Raw genomic sequence first — 17471 nt, forward strand, 5'->3', positions numbered from 1 at the left:
CTACTACCAAAAGAGTTTTCTCTTAGACTTAGACCTGCACTAATCTATACATATAAACATAAGGGCTTAGACCACAGTTTAATTACATATCTGGTCAATAAAATATCAGGAACTGGGTTATAGCTTCAATGACTCTTCTCTTCCAACAATGTACACAGTATTTGCTGGTACTCAGAAGGACAGTCTGCAGGGAGAGGGTCCAGCTTAAGTCCAGCTTGACCTTTTTGTGCTCTATATGCAATAGGTGTCATAATCTAGTTCTGGTGGGCAACAAAGAACAAAAAATGAGCCATACCTTTTTAAAATTATAGCTAGAGAACATAAATTCCCAAATTACATGTGGGATTAAAATGACTCAAAGAACAATGAGTTAGAATTTTAAAAGAACTAAATGTATCTTGTGTAGGTCACCAGTTTAAGATACATTTATCTTTTAGATATTTCAACATAATTATCTTTATTTTTCGTGATCAATTTTTGTGAACAGGTTGTCTGTGGACATTGTTGATGAAGTAAATAAAACCATTGTGTCAGATCTTTAGCTGAGTCAAAGAGTTTAATGTTCTCCTAAGACAATGGAAGCTCATATCTACTTTATAAGGACAATGACGACATGTTGATCAGTGCTCCAGTTTCATTGGATAGTATGTGCAAAACATAAACTCTCCCATCACACTGTTCACTCAACTTAGTCATAATGACTATTAGCTATAAAAAGAAGTGAAAGTCTGGATTGCAGGATACAATAAAAAAATAAATAGTACACCTTACAAAATCCCAGCCAAATGGAAAGAAACACATAGTTAATGATATGAGTGAAATGAATTAGAAGAGGTGAGCTCAGATTTAATGAGAGGATGCTGTGAAGAAGGAGAATTGGAGAGAAGTTCTAGGATTTAAATGTAAAATAACTGAAGTCAAAAACAAAGCCTAAATATGTGGAATTAAAAACAGGTTGAAGATAGCAAAACAAAGTTAGTGAGCTGGAAGATGGGTACTTGAAATGAATTAGTTTAACAAAGAAGAAATGCTGAAGAAATTGAAAGCAGTTTTGTCATTATATGTTTTAAAAGGAAAGGAAAAATCATTGGGAAACTAAAAAACAATCCATATAAAAATGAAACAGCTAAAATAAAGATATCTGAAGAATTGAATACTCTACTATATATTAAAGTGACAAGGGAGGTCCTACCCTCTCTGAGGAGTAGATGGGTGGTGGTATGTGGGGGAGGTGGGGATGGTAAGAAAAGAAAAGGGAGGGGTATAATAAGGAGGTTTCTTGTTTGGTTCATGGCCACCCGGCAAGCTTAGACCCAAAATAATCACACAGAAACTGTATTATTTAAATTACTGCTTGGCCCATTAGCTCTACCTTCTTATTGTCTAACTATTACATATTAATTTAACCCATCTCCATTAATCTGTATATCACCACAAAGTTGTGGTCTACCAGCAAAGTATGTGTCTTTCAGCACATCTATTTCTGGTGGCTCCATGGCTTCTCCTAACTCTGCCTATCTCCTCCCATGCTATAGGCCAAGTCAGTTTTCTTTATTCATTAACCAATAAAGTCAACACATAGACAGAGGGACCTCCCGCACCAGAAGGGAACCTGGGGTTGGACTGTAAATTATATAAAAAATTAAATAACAAAGATGACACAACAGGGTTGAAGTTTTCAAGTATTAAATGGTTCAAGTAACTGAGGTAGGATGAAAGTGGTAATTATATGCTAAAGGTTAAAGTCCTTAAAAATAAAAAAGAAAGAAAGAGAGTAGTAGGGTGTGGTGGTACGCACCTTTAATCCCAATGCCTGGGAGGCAGAGATGACAGATCTCTGTGAGTTCAAGGTGTGGTAGCATACACCTTTAATCCCAGCACTGGGGAGGCAGAGGCTGGTGGATCTCTGTGAGTTCAATGACAGCCTGGTCTACAGAGTTATTCCAGGACAAAGATATACAGAGAACCTGTCTCAAAAAGCCAAAAGTCTCAAAAAGAATCTTGTCTCAAAAAGAATCTTGATGTCATGTGGGAGAGAGTATGTTTTTGTTTCTTTGTTTGTCTCTTCCTTCCTCCCTCCCATCCTTTCTTTCTTCATTGTTTCCTTCTTTCTTTTTATTTTTAAGAATGTTCCATGTAACCAAGGCTGGTTTTTAAGGATGAAGGAGAGAATGTATTATTTAAGCTTCTATTAATAAACCCAGAACATTACAGATACAGTATTTTAAAAAGAAAAAATATGATGTAACAAAATACAGACAAAAAACAGATTTTATAATGGAAGTATGGAATTAGATACCTTCTGAAGTCTTGAATTATATACTGTGATTAATATCCTACATTACCCCTATTATTTATAAAATGATTTCTGTCTAATAAATGAAATAAATCTATTTAAGGAACTTTATAAATTCCATATAAAACATTTGTTTTTTAATCATTTTCTAAGTAGTATATATATAATTACATCTATATAAAGAGTATATGAGAGAATAAAGGGATACAAGAGAGGTGTTGTATACAGAACCTAGAGTCTGTGGTGGTCTGTGAGGAGAGGACACTGAGCTCACTTAGATGAAAGGGATGATTAGGGATGAAGTCATCATGACCCAAACCTTCAGTTAAACAACATAAAAAGCAAGAATCAAAATTCAAACAGAAAAGGAATGAAAAGACTGATGGTGTTTTCACTTTGTAGTCAGGAAGTAGGGCTGTAAAGTTCATCCTCCAAGGACATCCATGTCAGATCCACAGGTGTTAAAGGTTCCAGTAAGCAACTTCAAAGAAGCCACAGGATTCAGCTATCTGTAGTAGAGAGGAAATTTGAGGCAGTGGGCCGGATTAGAAATGGAATTCGAGGCTGTAGGAATTGCCCCTGGTGTGCCACAGGATTCAGCTATCCGGATTAGGGATGGAACTCGAGGCTGTGGGAATTGCCACTTGTGTTTGACCACCATTTGTAAATATCTTTGGCTTTTTTCTGGAATTTGATATTATTAGCACCATGCTAAATCTATATGTTAGATGTTTGTAGGTATTCTTTGTTCCTAAATATTTTAGGAGAAAAAAAAATTTTTAACATTTCTTTTTGCACTTGGAATGAAGGGTCCGTAGAAGCATTTCTTTCTCAAAAAAAAAAAAAAAAAAGTTAGCATGGGTATGTAAGAGTGAAAATGTTAGAAACAAGATAAACAGTCGGGATTTTATAACTATAAAAAAGAAAAGAAATACTTTGCAATTTTCTGTCAGCTCAGCTACTTTGCATGTATGATTGAAAACTACTCTGGCTACACATGGTGTCTTTTAAGGAGTAATTTTGGGAGATGGATGAGCAAACCCATTTATCCATTTATATTGCTAGTTACATAGAAATATTTATCAATTATTGTATATTAAACAGTAATGAACCTTTGAATTTCCTCTGCAAAAAGAATCTTCTGAAACAGGACTTGAGGGAAACTCTAATTTTTTTATTAACATAGTAATTTAGATAAACTTTATGTTTTAACACTTCCACATTCCCACAAGTATTAAGAATTATCTCTAGAGGAAGGGTAAAGAACACAAGTGATGGAGAATTAGGAGGTGTGGCCTGGTTTGAGAAAGTCTCACCGGTAGTGTACTTTTAGGTTTCAGCAGAGTTCTGTTATTCCCAGTGTTTTTTCTATATATGGACTGAAATCTGAGCAATACTGAACCCCTCAGGGCAAATTCCAAATTATAGCTCCATGTATTCCCTTCCAGCTTTGCTTCTTGAAACATATTTCTCTCTCTGACTGGTTCTCTCTTTGTCTGTAACCTTTCTTATGTGTAGCTCCGAGATCTCCCAAACCATGGTGTTTCCTGGCCATTGCATTCCAGGTTTCATTTTAACAACTTCATGCGATGGCTTCTCAGGAACTACTTGCCACATGCCTGGTTTCAACAGCTCCCATTAACCATGGAAGAAGATTCCCAAACTGGTTTATCCATGTACCCTTCAAAACTCGAAAGCAAGTACAACATGGACTACAGTGACAAATTTGACTTAAGCTTTGGACTTTGGAGCCTGTCCCGGATGAATCATGTCTTTGAAGGTTTTTCTTTATTGTTGCTTTTTTAAAACAGAAAATTCATCAGACCTTGTTACTTTGCAAGTTGGAAGCTTAGCTGGTTCGGTTCTTCCAGTCAGGGCATGCTTCTCTTATTGCTTGTCATATTAGAATTCTCTTTACACTTCTCAACATTTTCAGCACAAACCTTAACTCTAACATTAAAATTCCCGGTGCTCTTTTTCCCTATACACTCTAAGTTTTGTATTTCTTTTTACGGAAAATTTAGTTTTCCATTGTAAAGATGCATAAGAGTGATTACTAACAACCATGCCACAGAGTTAATAATACGAGGTCTTCAAATCTCCTCTGCCAAAGAAATTAGTCCAGTAGCTTTCAATATAGCCTCATGTTTCTCTCTGCATCCAAATGAGATTAACCTCTATAACTAACATTGCTCTCAGTACTGCTGTCTTCCAAGACATAGTGGCCCATTAATCCCTGTTTACTGTGTTCAGTGGTTTTACTAGTTCAATATTCCAAAATATTTTTCATTTAAAATTATCAACAAAACAACAAAACATGTTCATATCTCTTATAGCAATAGAAAGAGAGAGACTAGGAAGGCTGTGAGTCTTTTTGAAACATCAAAGCCCATCTCCACAGACATACCTCCTCCATTAAGAACATACATTTTAACCCTTCCTAAAAGTTTCAACAATTAAGGACAGATTATTCAAATATATGAGCCATTGGTGGGCATTTTCTTTAGAAAATTATAGTTACTTATAGAAATAACACTTGTCAGTTTATTTATTAAAAATAGAGTACATTTCTTTTGAAAGTTAAGTGTTAAAGTCTTACTTACAACAAAATAGAGATGTTGTTCATGGTAAACTAACAGAGCAGTACCCAGGAATAACAAGAATAACTGCTAACTTCAAGTTAAATAATTTTGCCTAAGTTTATAATGTTTCATGAGCCAAATATTAATCAGCTTGGCAAATGCTTAAAACTTGCAGTTTAGAGAAACCTGAACTTGGATTTATCCTGATTTCCAATTTCCATGGTGTAAAGATTAATTTTATAGTCAGTGTTATCTACCAGTGCATAATCAGCTCTTTCCAATATTTCCCTTCAAAGTTTAAATTGGTTCTCCAGAGGCTCTGAGTCTGTGACTCCTGCACATAATTACAAGGCCCAGGTGTCATTTCTCCACTGTTTTTTTTTTTGCCATGTATTCACCTATAATTCCTGATAGTTTTCTGTCACCATCCTCAATATAGTATTATGTTAATTAATTTATTTAGTCTATAATCATTGAACATGTGTTGACTCCTGGGACTACAGAAGCAAATTTCTATACCCACAGTGACCCTATATCTGAAAAAATTGTTTTTTTATTTTCTCATCCAAGGATTAATACATTCACTGATGGAGATGGTGTAATTATTACAAAGGATTTACTGCATTGAAAGTAGTAACTCAACCTATGTAATATTTTGCACATAAATCAAAAAATAAAAGCCTAGTCTAGTTGTGAATACTTGTAATCCCAGAACTGGGAGACTGAAAAAAGAAGTTTGCCTACTAAAGGCTATCTGAACTATCTAGTAAGACTTTTTTATTATTTTATTATTTTTTATTTTTATTTTTTATTATTTTATTATTTTATTTTATTAATTACTTTAAGAAATACCTACTGCTACTCCCTCCCCTCCCACTCCTTCCATACACCATTCCGTCCCATCCCTCCAATCCTAAAAGAGGGCAAGGCACCCTGCCCTGTGAAAAGTTCAAGGCCCTCCCTACTACATCTAGGTTGAGCAAGGTATATATCCCAAGAGAATAGGATCCCAAAAATCCAGTACATGCAGTAGAAACTTATCCCGGTGCCCCTGTCAGTGGCCCCTCTGTCTTCCCCAACTGTCAACCACATTCCAAGGGACTAGTTTGATCCCATACTCATTCACTCCCAGTCCAGTTGGACTTGGTGAGCTCCCATTAGCTCAGGCAAACTGTCTCAGTGGATGAACCCCTCATGGTTCAGACTTTTTTGCTCATACTCTCACTCCTTCCACTCTTTAGCTAGAACATGGGAGCTCAGTCCAGGGCTCTGATGTGTGTCTCTGCCTCTGTTTCCATCTGTTATTGGACAAAAGTTCTATGGTGATATTTAATATAATCATTAGTCTGACTACAGGGCAAGGCCAGTTCAGGCACCCCCTCCTCTATTGCTTAGAGTCTTAGCTGGGGTCATCCTTGTGGATTCCTGGGAATTTTTCTAGAGCCAGGTTTCTTGCTATAAACAAACAAACAAAAAAAAAAGATATACTCTTAAAGCCTAATACAGCTGAAATTTCAAAAATTTAGAAAATAAATATTCATTTAAGCAGCACACCTTTAAAATGCAATATTTGAGATTTTTTTTTCAAATCTGTGTTGGGTGAGTATGAATAAAGTTAGTTATGGAGACAGAATACACAACCATGTATCAGTCTATCTATCCTTTAGGTCTTTGTATGCATTGTAATTCCCTCAGCTGAATCCTTCCTTCGTCATTTGTATGAGTAAAGATTTAAACCAACATAGTCATTCCATTCAGTAACATATCACAGTGTTCTTCCTACACAGCAATGGTTCAAAAGTCAAATGTAATAATAATAAAAAAAGCGGCTTACTAAGCAAATAATGTTTTATTATCTCCCAGAACAAGTTCTCAATCTTTGATTAAGTAATTCATAACCATAATTTTCAACTTTTAAGTCAATCACATGATACTCATATGAAATATAACAAATATTTGCATCAATAACCTAAATCTCTATCCAAGGGACCACCCAGAAGCCGAAACTCTCCAAAGCTCTCAAAAGATAGAAATTAAGCTGGGCAGTACTGGCACACACTTTTAATCCCAGCATTTAGGATGCAGAAGCGGTGGATCTCTGAGTTGGAACCAGCCTTGTCTGTAAGAGCTAGTTCAAGGACAGGCTGGGAAGCTACAGAGAAACCCGTTTTGAAAAAAAAAAAAAAGGTAGAAATTAATAGGAGATAAAATAAAACTGAAAATCAATGAGACTGAAAGATAGTCCATTAAATAAATGATCACAATTTAAAACTTTAGCAAGGTAAAATACAAAATTAAAAAACAGAAAGCATGATCAATGCTATGAGTTGAATACATAAAATTTGTATTAATATTTAGTCACTGAAATATTTTAAAAAGAAACATAAAATAATTTTATGTTCATAACTTTAACAACTTAGAAAAAATTAATCAAGCCTTCAAAATCTAACAAGGGTCATCAATCAAGGAAGTAAAATAATCTGAATAACCTTGAAAAGTTAGTGAAATTAAGGTCATAATTTAAAAATAATCAAAAAGAAATTTCCTTGCCAACAAATTTCATTGAAGAATTTCATTTTGCACTTTAAAAATTATCATCAAATTTCACACTTATTAAAAAATAAAATATAGAATTTTCTAGGAAATGAGGCCAAAATTACTTTGAGACTAACACCAAACAACATTACCAAGTAAATAAAGAGCTAAAAACTACAAAACAAAGACACTCTTTCATTCAGAAACCACAGTTTTCTATACAGGAATTAACCTACTGAGCTGACACGGTATAAAGCAGATCTTTGTTTCTAAGGGGACTTATTGCACTGCTGATATAAGTTTGCTTTAACGTGCTTCAAAAGCAAAGCCATCTACAATAACCACGAACACCTAATATGCTGAAGAAGAAATGCATCTGGCAAAACCTGATATTCGCTAAGGATAAAAGCAAAGGACAGACATTAAAGAACTCTCTGCGTGTGATAAATACAGATTGAGAATTACAAAACTTGGTAATGATCTTTTACTAAATTGAGCACGGTGGTGAATGTCTGTTATGCCACACATGGGTACGCCTAAATAACAGAAGTAGAAAGAAGATATACAGTATAAGACTGGTACATGAACAGAAACAACAGAATGGGCATGTGTATGAGCACACATGGATACACACACACACACACTCACTCACACAGAGAAATCTAACATAAAATTCAATAGTGAAACACCAAACACTACCAACTGAACTTGGAGACTAGATAAACTTTCATTAGCCCTATTTTCTGTTGGATTGGATGTTTGTGCAGTAATAGGAGAAAAATTAAAATCAAAATTGACATAGATTACACAGAAATCTATCATACACACTCCTCCCTGCAGATATCCATTACTTTTTTGAAGAAAATACAAAAGGATAAACTATCAAACAAACAAACCAGCACATGAACACAGCAAAGTTTCAGGACGATGCAAACTGAACACACGTAGGTCGCCTGACTCACATTTCCACATACCAACCACAAGTAAGGAAAGAGTCCTGGCATCATAGGGAAAGATAAAAATATACTTCCAAAAACAGAATTTTATCTGTAATAGGCTTCACACTAATTTGAGTAAGAGGATTGGTAGCAATATCTATAAAGCAAGGCTGGGGTCCATGCTGCATGAAGCTGGGTGATGAACAGTTATTTATGCTAACCTTTGAAGTGGAGGTGGTTTACACATTCATGTACAGCTGAAATGCAACCTGCAGTTCAAGCAAGTTGGAAAAGTCTAACTGTCAGCCTCTACTCACATGTTTTGATTACAACACTGCATGTAGAATCCCTCAGCTTGTGATTTACACAAGCTCTTCAGGTTATTTTCATCCAAACCTGTTTTTGAAGCTGTGGTCTAGTGCACCTAGCCTGACAGTTAACTGTGTTTGCGTATGTGAGGCAATTCTGTATGTTTCAAATTATCATAAAACAATAGAGAAAATAGGAAGTCACCACCTAGGACAGATGTTGCACTGGCAATTAGAAATAAGCATGGAGATAAATAAGACTTATCTTACTTAAGCACATTCAGAGAATCTCTTTCTCAGTTCTGGCTGTGATTTTTACTGCATTCCTGTAAAGACAAAAGGGAGAAAAGGGGTTTTTAAAAACGATCTTACTTATGAATGCAAGATACAATAACCTTAAGTACAAGATAATAAACTGAACCAAACAGCATATGCAAATAACAGTGCTTTCTAACCAAATTATATGTATCTAGGACACAAAAATTAACAATAAGGAAGGAAGGAAAGAAGAAAGAAACGAAGGAAGAGACGAAGGAAGGAGAAAAGGAGGGAAGGAAGGGAGGAAGGAAGGAAAGAAAGCTAAAAGTTGTACATAGACTGGGGTGTTTTGCTTCCTGCCAATGTTTTGTTTTCTCTAGATGTCATTTATTTAATTAAGATCTGGAAGTATAAATATTTAATGATAATAAGCAATAATCATTTTTAAAAACATGTATAGAATATCTATTTCTTTTATAATTTAACAATGAAATACATTCTGTGAAAAAACTGCTAAAATCATATTTATTTTTAAAATCTTGGTAATTATTATAATTGAGAATGGACTAATATTGAGAAACATCAAAACTTTTTGTTAAAATAATGAGGAATGCTGGTCAGTGGTGGATCATGTCTTTAATCCCAGCAGTTAGAAAGTAGAGACAGGTGGATCTCTGTGATTTCAAGGTCAGTCTGATCGATAAAGTGAGTTCCAGAACAGACTCCAAAGTCACAGAGAAACCCTGTCTCAAAAAAATCAAAAATAAAATAATGAGGAAAATGCAATTTTAATACTTCTGATGTTGTTTCTCTAGGCAATTTTGAGATGTTACTCAGTGATTAATTGAATCAAAATATACATTAAAATCTAGTTTTCTTATATTTAAATTTTAAATATATATTTAATTAGTAAATATAGTGATGATTAAAATCAATTTTGCATTTTCAATGCATTTCTGATTCTCATTCTCATTAAATATATAATTCATATTTTTATTTTTTTATTTCATAGGAGGATATCTAACATTCTGATCACACTCATCTTTCTCCTATCAATTATCTTCCTCTCATACCCATAAACCTCCTCCCTACTTCTACTAATATCTTATGCCACTCTCATGTTTTCCGGTTTTGGTTTTAGTTTGCTTATGTGACAAAGGATTTAACCAGTATGGTCCCACATGGGTACATCATTGAACAAAATTACCTCCTATCATTTAGGATTCATCATTGGTCATTAGCTCCCAGAAGATTTAAGTAATTTTTTAATAGAAGAATTAAAACTGTTAGGAATCATGATGCATAATATTTTATGGTTTGTGAATTTTATATATGAATAAGAATTTGGATCAACACATCCCACTACCTCCCCTCCAACTTTTTCCATACCCAGAGGACCACTTTCCTCTCCCAACTTCATGTACTCTCTTTATCCTCTTACTTTCCTCTTTGTCTATTTGAGTACTGAGAACTAAACTCAGGTCCTCTGCAAGAGCAACAAGTGTTCTTATCCACTAACTTACCACTCCAACTCCTCATGTTTCCTTTCATGGGTATGAAAAATGTCCTCAGTGGACCCACTGTGTCTACTCAGTGCTGCCAGTATATGCATTCTATAATGTCATTCAATGCAACACGGGCAGACTATCAGGAACCACATCTGAAGAAAACTGACAAATCTTCTCCCAATAGGTATCAGTTGTCAAATAGCTCCTCAAGCAAGTGATGAGGAGTCATGTCCTTCCTACATCCATGATGAAATTTGGTTCACAAAGGCTTGTGTGCATATTGTGCATGCAATCACAGTTTCTGGTAGTTCATATGTGCAATGGCCTTATCATGTCCAGAAAGCACCATTTCTCAGAAATCCTCCAATGCCTCTATTTATTATAATATTTCCATCCCTCTTTGGTGATAATACTGAGTCTTGTGTGAGAGTTGGATAGCATGATACGACTGTCCTGTTTAGTGATGAAAATTCTAGCATCTCATAATCTCTGCTTTTAGGCCAATCAAAAATAATTATATTTATTAACAACTGTAAAAAAAAATTCTATGATGATGATTGAAAGTTTCTTTCTATAGGTATAAAAATAAGTTTATTATTAGTCTCATTTAGCATAACAATAGCAGCACATTCTCACATTGGACTTGTGACTACCAAGTCATAGGCTCTTGGTCAGATTTATAGTATAAAACATGTGATTTCTCCGATGGAATATGCCTTAGATTAAACCAGAGAGTAGTTTGTTATCCCTATAAAATCCATTCCAGTCTTTCTGCACTTATTGCATAGTATTATGTAAAGACAGTTGTTATTCTAGATTAAAGGACTCATATCCAGTAATACCTGTGCATTACCTTCTCCCCCAGTGGCATGCATTGCACCTTCTAAACGTATAAAAGTTACCCATCAGCGAGCAAGCTTCAAGGTCAGCATGACTTTCATTTCTTGCTGTTACATGACTCAAGAATACAGTGTCTTCAACAATAGGGCTTTACCACCAACTTCTAGATGGCAAAAAAAGAAATGCAATAGAATTTCTGTTTCTGCTAATCTTATGGACACTCCTGATCCCATCTGGCACTGCTGGCACTGAGTTTTTTGTTTCTGAGATGCTTTTTATTTCTGAGCTATCATTTCTGAGAATAACATTATTGCCTATGTATGTAGGGCAACTCCAATTAACATCCCCTCTCTCGCTCTCCGTGTATGTGTGTGAATGTGTGTGAGTGTTTAGCTGATGAAATATTAGGTTTTTAAATAGGTTTTCAAACACCTTTAATGTTAGTTACCTGTCCTCCTAGCCCTCTTTATTTTAAACTCTGTGCTTTGTTTAAAATCAGAAAAAAATAGTTATAGATTCCACAAAATATTTTAACTAATTCTTTTAAAAACAAAAAACAGCTGAAATATTGTTATGTTAAGAAATCAGAGGGATTATTTAGAATTTTAAAGTCTAGTTTCTTGAGTTCTTTATATATTTTGGAGATCAGACCTTTGTATGATGTGGGATTGGTGAAGATCTCCAATTCATTAAGATGCCTTTTTGTCTTAATGACAGTGTCCTTTGCTTTACAGAAGCTTCTCAGTTTTAAGAGGTCCCATTTATTCAATGTTGCCCTAATTGTCTTTGCTACTGGGGTTGTACGTAGGAAGTGGTCTCCTGTGACCATGTGTTGCAGTCTACTTCCCACTTTCTCTTCTATCAGGTTCAATGTGGTCAGATTTATATTGAGGGCTTAAATCCATTTAGACTTGAGTTTTGTGCATGGTGATAGATATGAATCCATTTTCATTCTTCAACCGGTTGACATCCAGTTATGCCAGCACCATTTGTTGAAGATACATTCTTTCTTCCAATGTATACCCTTTACTCCTTTGTCAAAAATCAGGTGTTCATTGGTTTGTGGGTTAATATCTGGGTCTTCCATTCGATTCCATTGGTTGACTTCTCTGTTTTTATGCCAATACCAAGCTATTTTCATTACTGTAGTTCTGTAATAGAGTTTGAAGTCAGGGATGGTGATGCCTCCAGAAGTTCCTTCATTGTATAGGATTGTTTTGGCTATCCTGGGTTTTTGGTTTTCCATATAAAATTGATTATTGTTCTCTCAAGGTCTGTGAAGAATTTTGTTGGGATTTTAATGGGGATTGCATTGAATTTATAGATTGCCTATGGTGGAATTGCCATTTATACTATGTTGATGATCTTCCATCCAAGAGTGTGGAAGATCCATTTTCTGGTGTCCTCTTCAATTTCTTTCTTTAATGCCTTAATGTTCTTGTCAAATAGGTCTTTCACTTCCTTGGTTTAAGTTGCCCCAAGGTATTTTGTGCTATTTGTGGCTATCGTAAAAGGTAAAGTTTCTCTGAATTCCCTCTCTGCTTCTCTATCTTTTATGTATAAGAGGGCTACTGATATTTTTTTTTTGAGTTGATCTTGTAACCTGCCACATCATTGAAGGTATTTATCAGCTGTAGGAGTTCTTTGGTAGAGTTTTTGGGGTCACTAATGTACACTATCATATCATCTGCAAAAAGAAAGTTTGACTACTTCCCTTCCGATTCGAATCCCCTTGATCTCCTTATGTTGTCTTATTGCTATTGCTAGAAGTTCAAGCACTATGTTGAAGAAATATGGTGAGAGTGGACAGCCTTGTCTTGTTCCTGATTTTAGTGGAATGACTTTGAGTTTCTCTCCATTTAATTTGATATTAGCTGTTGGCTTTCTATATAATGCTTTTATTATATTTAGGTATGATCCTTGTATCCCTAACCTCTCCAAAAGCTTTATCAAAGACTTGAAAAGTCTAATTAACCCAATTAAAAATTGGGGCACCGAACTGAACAGAGAATTCTCAACAAAAGAAGTGCAAATTGCCAAGAGACACTTAAGGTCATGTTCAACTTCATTAGTGATCAAAGAAATGCAAATCAAAACAACTTTGAGATACCATCTTACACCTGTCAAGATGCCTAAAATCAAAAACACCAAAGATAGCCTTTGCTGGAGAGGATGTGGAGTAAGGGGAACACTCATCCATTGCTGGTGGGAATGCAAACTTGTGCAACCCCTTTGGAAATCAGTGTGGCAGTTTCTCAGGAAATTTGGGATCAACCTACCCCAGAATCCAGCAATACCACTTTGGGACTATACCCACAAGATGCCCAATCATGCTACAAAAGCGTTTTTTCAACTATGTTCATAGAAGCATTATTTGTAATAGCCAGAACCCGGAAACAACTTAGATGACCCTCAATAGAAGAATGGATAAAGAAAGTGTGAAATATGTGTGTCATCCTTGCACAGGGGCCATGCTAATCTTCTCTGTATTGTTCCAATTTTAGTATATGTGCTGCCAAAGTGAGACACTAAGAGAACATGGATGCAAGCCCATACTACTATACCCAGCAAAGCTTGCATTCACCATTGATGGAGAAAACAAGATATTCCAAGACAAAAACAGATTTAAACAATACATTGCCACAAACCCAGCCTTACAAAAAATACTAGAAGGAAAATCACAAGCCAAGGAAGCCAATAACACCCATAATATCATAAACATCTGACAACCCTCCACCAGCACAACTCAAAGAAGGGAAACACACAAACTCTACCACAAAAAAAAAAAAAACGGAGTTAACAACCACTGTTCATTAATATCACTTAATATCAATGGACTCAATTCACCTATAAAAAGGCACAGGTTAAGAGAATGGATACAAAATCAGGATCCAACATTCTGCTGTTTACAAGAAACACACCTCAAACTCAATGACAGACACTACCTCAGAGTAAAGGAATGGGAAAAGTTTTTCCAATCAAATGGACCAAAGAAACAAGTGGGTGTGACTATACTAATATCAAACAAGATTGATTTCAAACTAAAATCAATCAGAAGAGATTGAGATGGACACTTTATACTCATAACAGGAACAATTCATCAGGAGGAAGTCTCTATCCTGAATATCTATGCCTCTAGTATAAAAGCAAAGTATAAAAAAAACATTACTAGAACTCAAAGCGCACATCAAATCTCACACTCTAATAATAGGATATTTCAACACTCCTCTCTCACCAATAGACAGGTCAACCAGACAGAACCTTAACAGAAAAATAAGAGAACTATCAGATGTAATGAACCAAATGGACTTAACAGACATCTAAAGAACATTGCACCCAAACAGAGAAGAATATACCTTCTTCTCAGCATCGCATGGAACCTTCTCAAAAATTGATCACATAATTAGTAACAAAGCAAACATCCATAGATACAAACAAATTATAGTAACCACCTGTGTATTATCAGATCACCACGGAATAAAGTTAGAATTCAACAACAATTCTAACCCCAGAAAGCTTACAATCTCATGGAAATTGAACAGTCAGCTACTGAACCACCCCTGGTCAAGGAAGAAAGAAAGAAAGAAATTAAAGTCTTCCTTGAATTCAATGAAAATAAAGACACATCATACCCAAACCTATGGGACACTATGAAAGCAGGGCTAAGAGGAAAGTTCATAGCACTAAGTGCCCACATAAAGAAAATGGAGAAAGCACACATTAGAGACTTAACAGCACAGCTGAAAGCTCTAGAAAAAAAAAGAAGAAGCAGATTCACCCAGGAGGAGTAGAAGACTGGAAATAATCAAACTGAGGGCTGGAATCAATAAAATAGAAAGACAGGAAACAATCCAAAGAATCAATGATACAAAGCGTGGTTCCTGGAGAAAATCAACAAGATTGACAAACCCCTAACCAAACTAATCAAATGGCAGAGAAAGATCCTGCAAATTAACAAGATTAGGAATGAAAAGAGGGACATAACCACAGACACAGAGGAAATTCAGAGAATCATTAGATCTTACTACAAAAGCCTGTATGCCACAAAATTGGAAAATGTGAAAGAAATGGACACTTTTTTAGATAAGTACCGTATACCAAAATTAAATCAAGACCAGGTGAACAGTTTAAATTTCCACCTCCTTCCCTCCTCCCATTTCCCTCCCATTCCCCTCCCTCCCCCTCCCTGTCCAGTCCTGATCAGTCAGGGTTCCCTGCCCAGCTGGAAGTCCAAGGTCCTCCCACCTCCATCCAGGTCTAGGAAGGTGAGCATCCAAGCAAACTAGGCTCCCACAAAGCCAGTACATGCAGTAGAATCAAAACTCAGTGCCATTGTCCTTGACTTCTCAGTCAACCCTCATTGTCAGCCACATTCAGAGAGTCCAGTTTGATCACATGCTCCATCAGTCCCAGTCCAGCTGGCCTTGGTGAGCTCCCATTAGATCAATCCCACAGTCTCAGTGGGTGGACGCACCCCTTGAGGTCCTGACTTCCTTGCTCATGTTCTCTCCCTCCTTCTTCTCCTCATTTGGACCTTGGGAGCTCAGTCCAGTGCTCCAATGTGTGTATCTGTCTCTATCTCCATCCATCGCCGGATGAAGGTTCTATGTTGATATGCAAGATATTCATCAGTGAGGCTATAGGATAAGGCCAGTAAACCAACTTTCTAATTTGATTTTAATTCTAAGTACAGGTCTGAGGCATAGTACTTTGCCTTAACAATCAGTAATAAATATACCCCGAAAAAATCAGTTATGATTTAATACACATATTTACAACACATGATTTTAAACATACCTTACACATGTGTTCATTTTGTTGTTTTGCAGCTTTGTTTACAACTGAAATTTTAGAAACTTAAGGTCTAAATTCTAGAAGAAACAGTACTATCATTATTAAAACACTACTTAATTTATCATTTTTGTTAGATATATTAAATAGTAATATTTAGAGTTCATTGTAAAATTCTAATGAGTGGGATTTTAATAATAATCATTTAAGGCATTTTATATCTTAATGAAATATGTGAGAGTATAGAGCTAAATATTATTTATAAAAATTTAAATATAAATATTTCTTTATCAAAACAAATAATAATAACTATGACTGTATTGGTGACTATAGTCTAATAAATTAAATGAATAACTTTACATATTAAAAATGAGAGGAATTATTTTGGTAAAATAAACAGTTACTAAACAATTATTCAAATCATGACAGTGGTTTATCCAATGTCCAAATTCTAGTGATGCTGACAATTTCTGCCTAATGGAAATAAATTTTAACATTTAGTGTTGGTTCTGTAGCTGCTTACAAGTTAATATTTTCTATACATATTATAAATGTTTAATATGGAAGTATAACCCAGATACTTTGAATACAGTCAAGTGTAAGGGGAAGCAATTGGGTATCTGAAAGTAAGGACTATATTCCCAGTCTCTGAAGGCACTCTGTTGCAATGTCCTTTTTGAAAATAATTAAATAAACAGTTTGAAAATAAAAGCACCATTCTTGTTTATCATTCAGGTGACAATGATAAGACACCTTTGCAAATGCTGCATGCTGTTTTCAGTGCAGCTATGAACTAAAAACCATTAAATTGGGGTAGGGGAAATCACACATTATAAGAAAATAAACTTGTACCAGCCTCATTTTTGTTTAAATAAATAAATTTCATCTATAAGCAGGTAGTAATAGTTAATATGAACATGCGCCACTCCTAAATGAAAATGAGAATACAAAAGAGAATTCTGAGAACACTCTATCTGTCTTAAAACAATTAATCTTCAAGGGAAGTTATTAGCATAAATCTCTTTAACTGCATTCACCAGAGAATTAGGTGTTAGTAATACACATTCATTATCTAACATTTCAGCACTTCATATCAAAACTAAGAAATAAACAACATCACAAAAGCAATTAAAACATAGACCTTGTTTAACAATTTTCTTTTTTTAATTACCTTTATAAGGAATCGCTCTTTCAAACTGACATGCCAAGTATATAATTAATCTTGAGGAAAATAAATGTATATGAGCTTAGCGAGGGGTTATTTTACTTTATTTTTGTCAAAAGGAGCATCAATCAGAAGTGAAATCATTAGCCTCAAGACTAACATTTTTCTTGAATCTTATTTAACAGCCAGGGGACATGAACTTGTTTGGGTTAAATGTTAATTCTGGCACATTTTAAAGAGTTTAGATAAA

At 35.1% G+C, this 17471-nt stretch overlaps 1 long non-coding RNA gene and 1 other non-coding gene across 2 annotated transcripts in view; both read right to left on the reverse strand.

The window, feature by feature from the left end:
- Window positions 1–17471, reverse strand: part of LOC130874096 (uncharacterized) — a 290079-nt gene that overhangs the window by 225749 nt on the left and 46859 nt on the right. The window contains exon 2 of the long non-coding RNA XR_009057115.1: window positions 8930–8985. This is a non-coding gene — a long non-coding RNA (uncharacterized LOC130874096). The remainder of the gene's footprint in view (window positions 1–8929; window positions 8986–17471) is intronic.
- Window positions 13685–13794, reverse strand: LOC130875271 (U6 spliceosomal RNA). The gene has a single exon (XR_009057202.1). It is a non-coding gene; the product is annotated as a U6 spliceosomal RNA (small nuclear RNA).

Source organism: Chionomys nivalis, chromosome 5 (assembly GCF_950005125.1).
Source record: "Chionomys nivalis chromosome 5, mChiNiv1.1, whole genome shotgun sequence".
In the NCBI taxonomy this organism is placed as follows: domain Eukaryota; kingdom Metazoa; phylum Chordata; class Mammalia; order Rodentia; family Cricetidae; genus Chionomys; species Chionomys nivalis.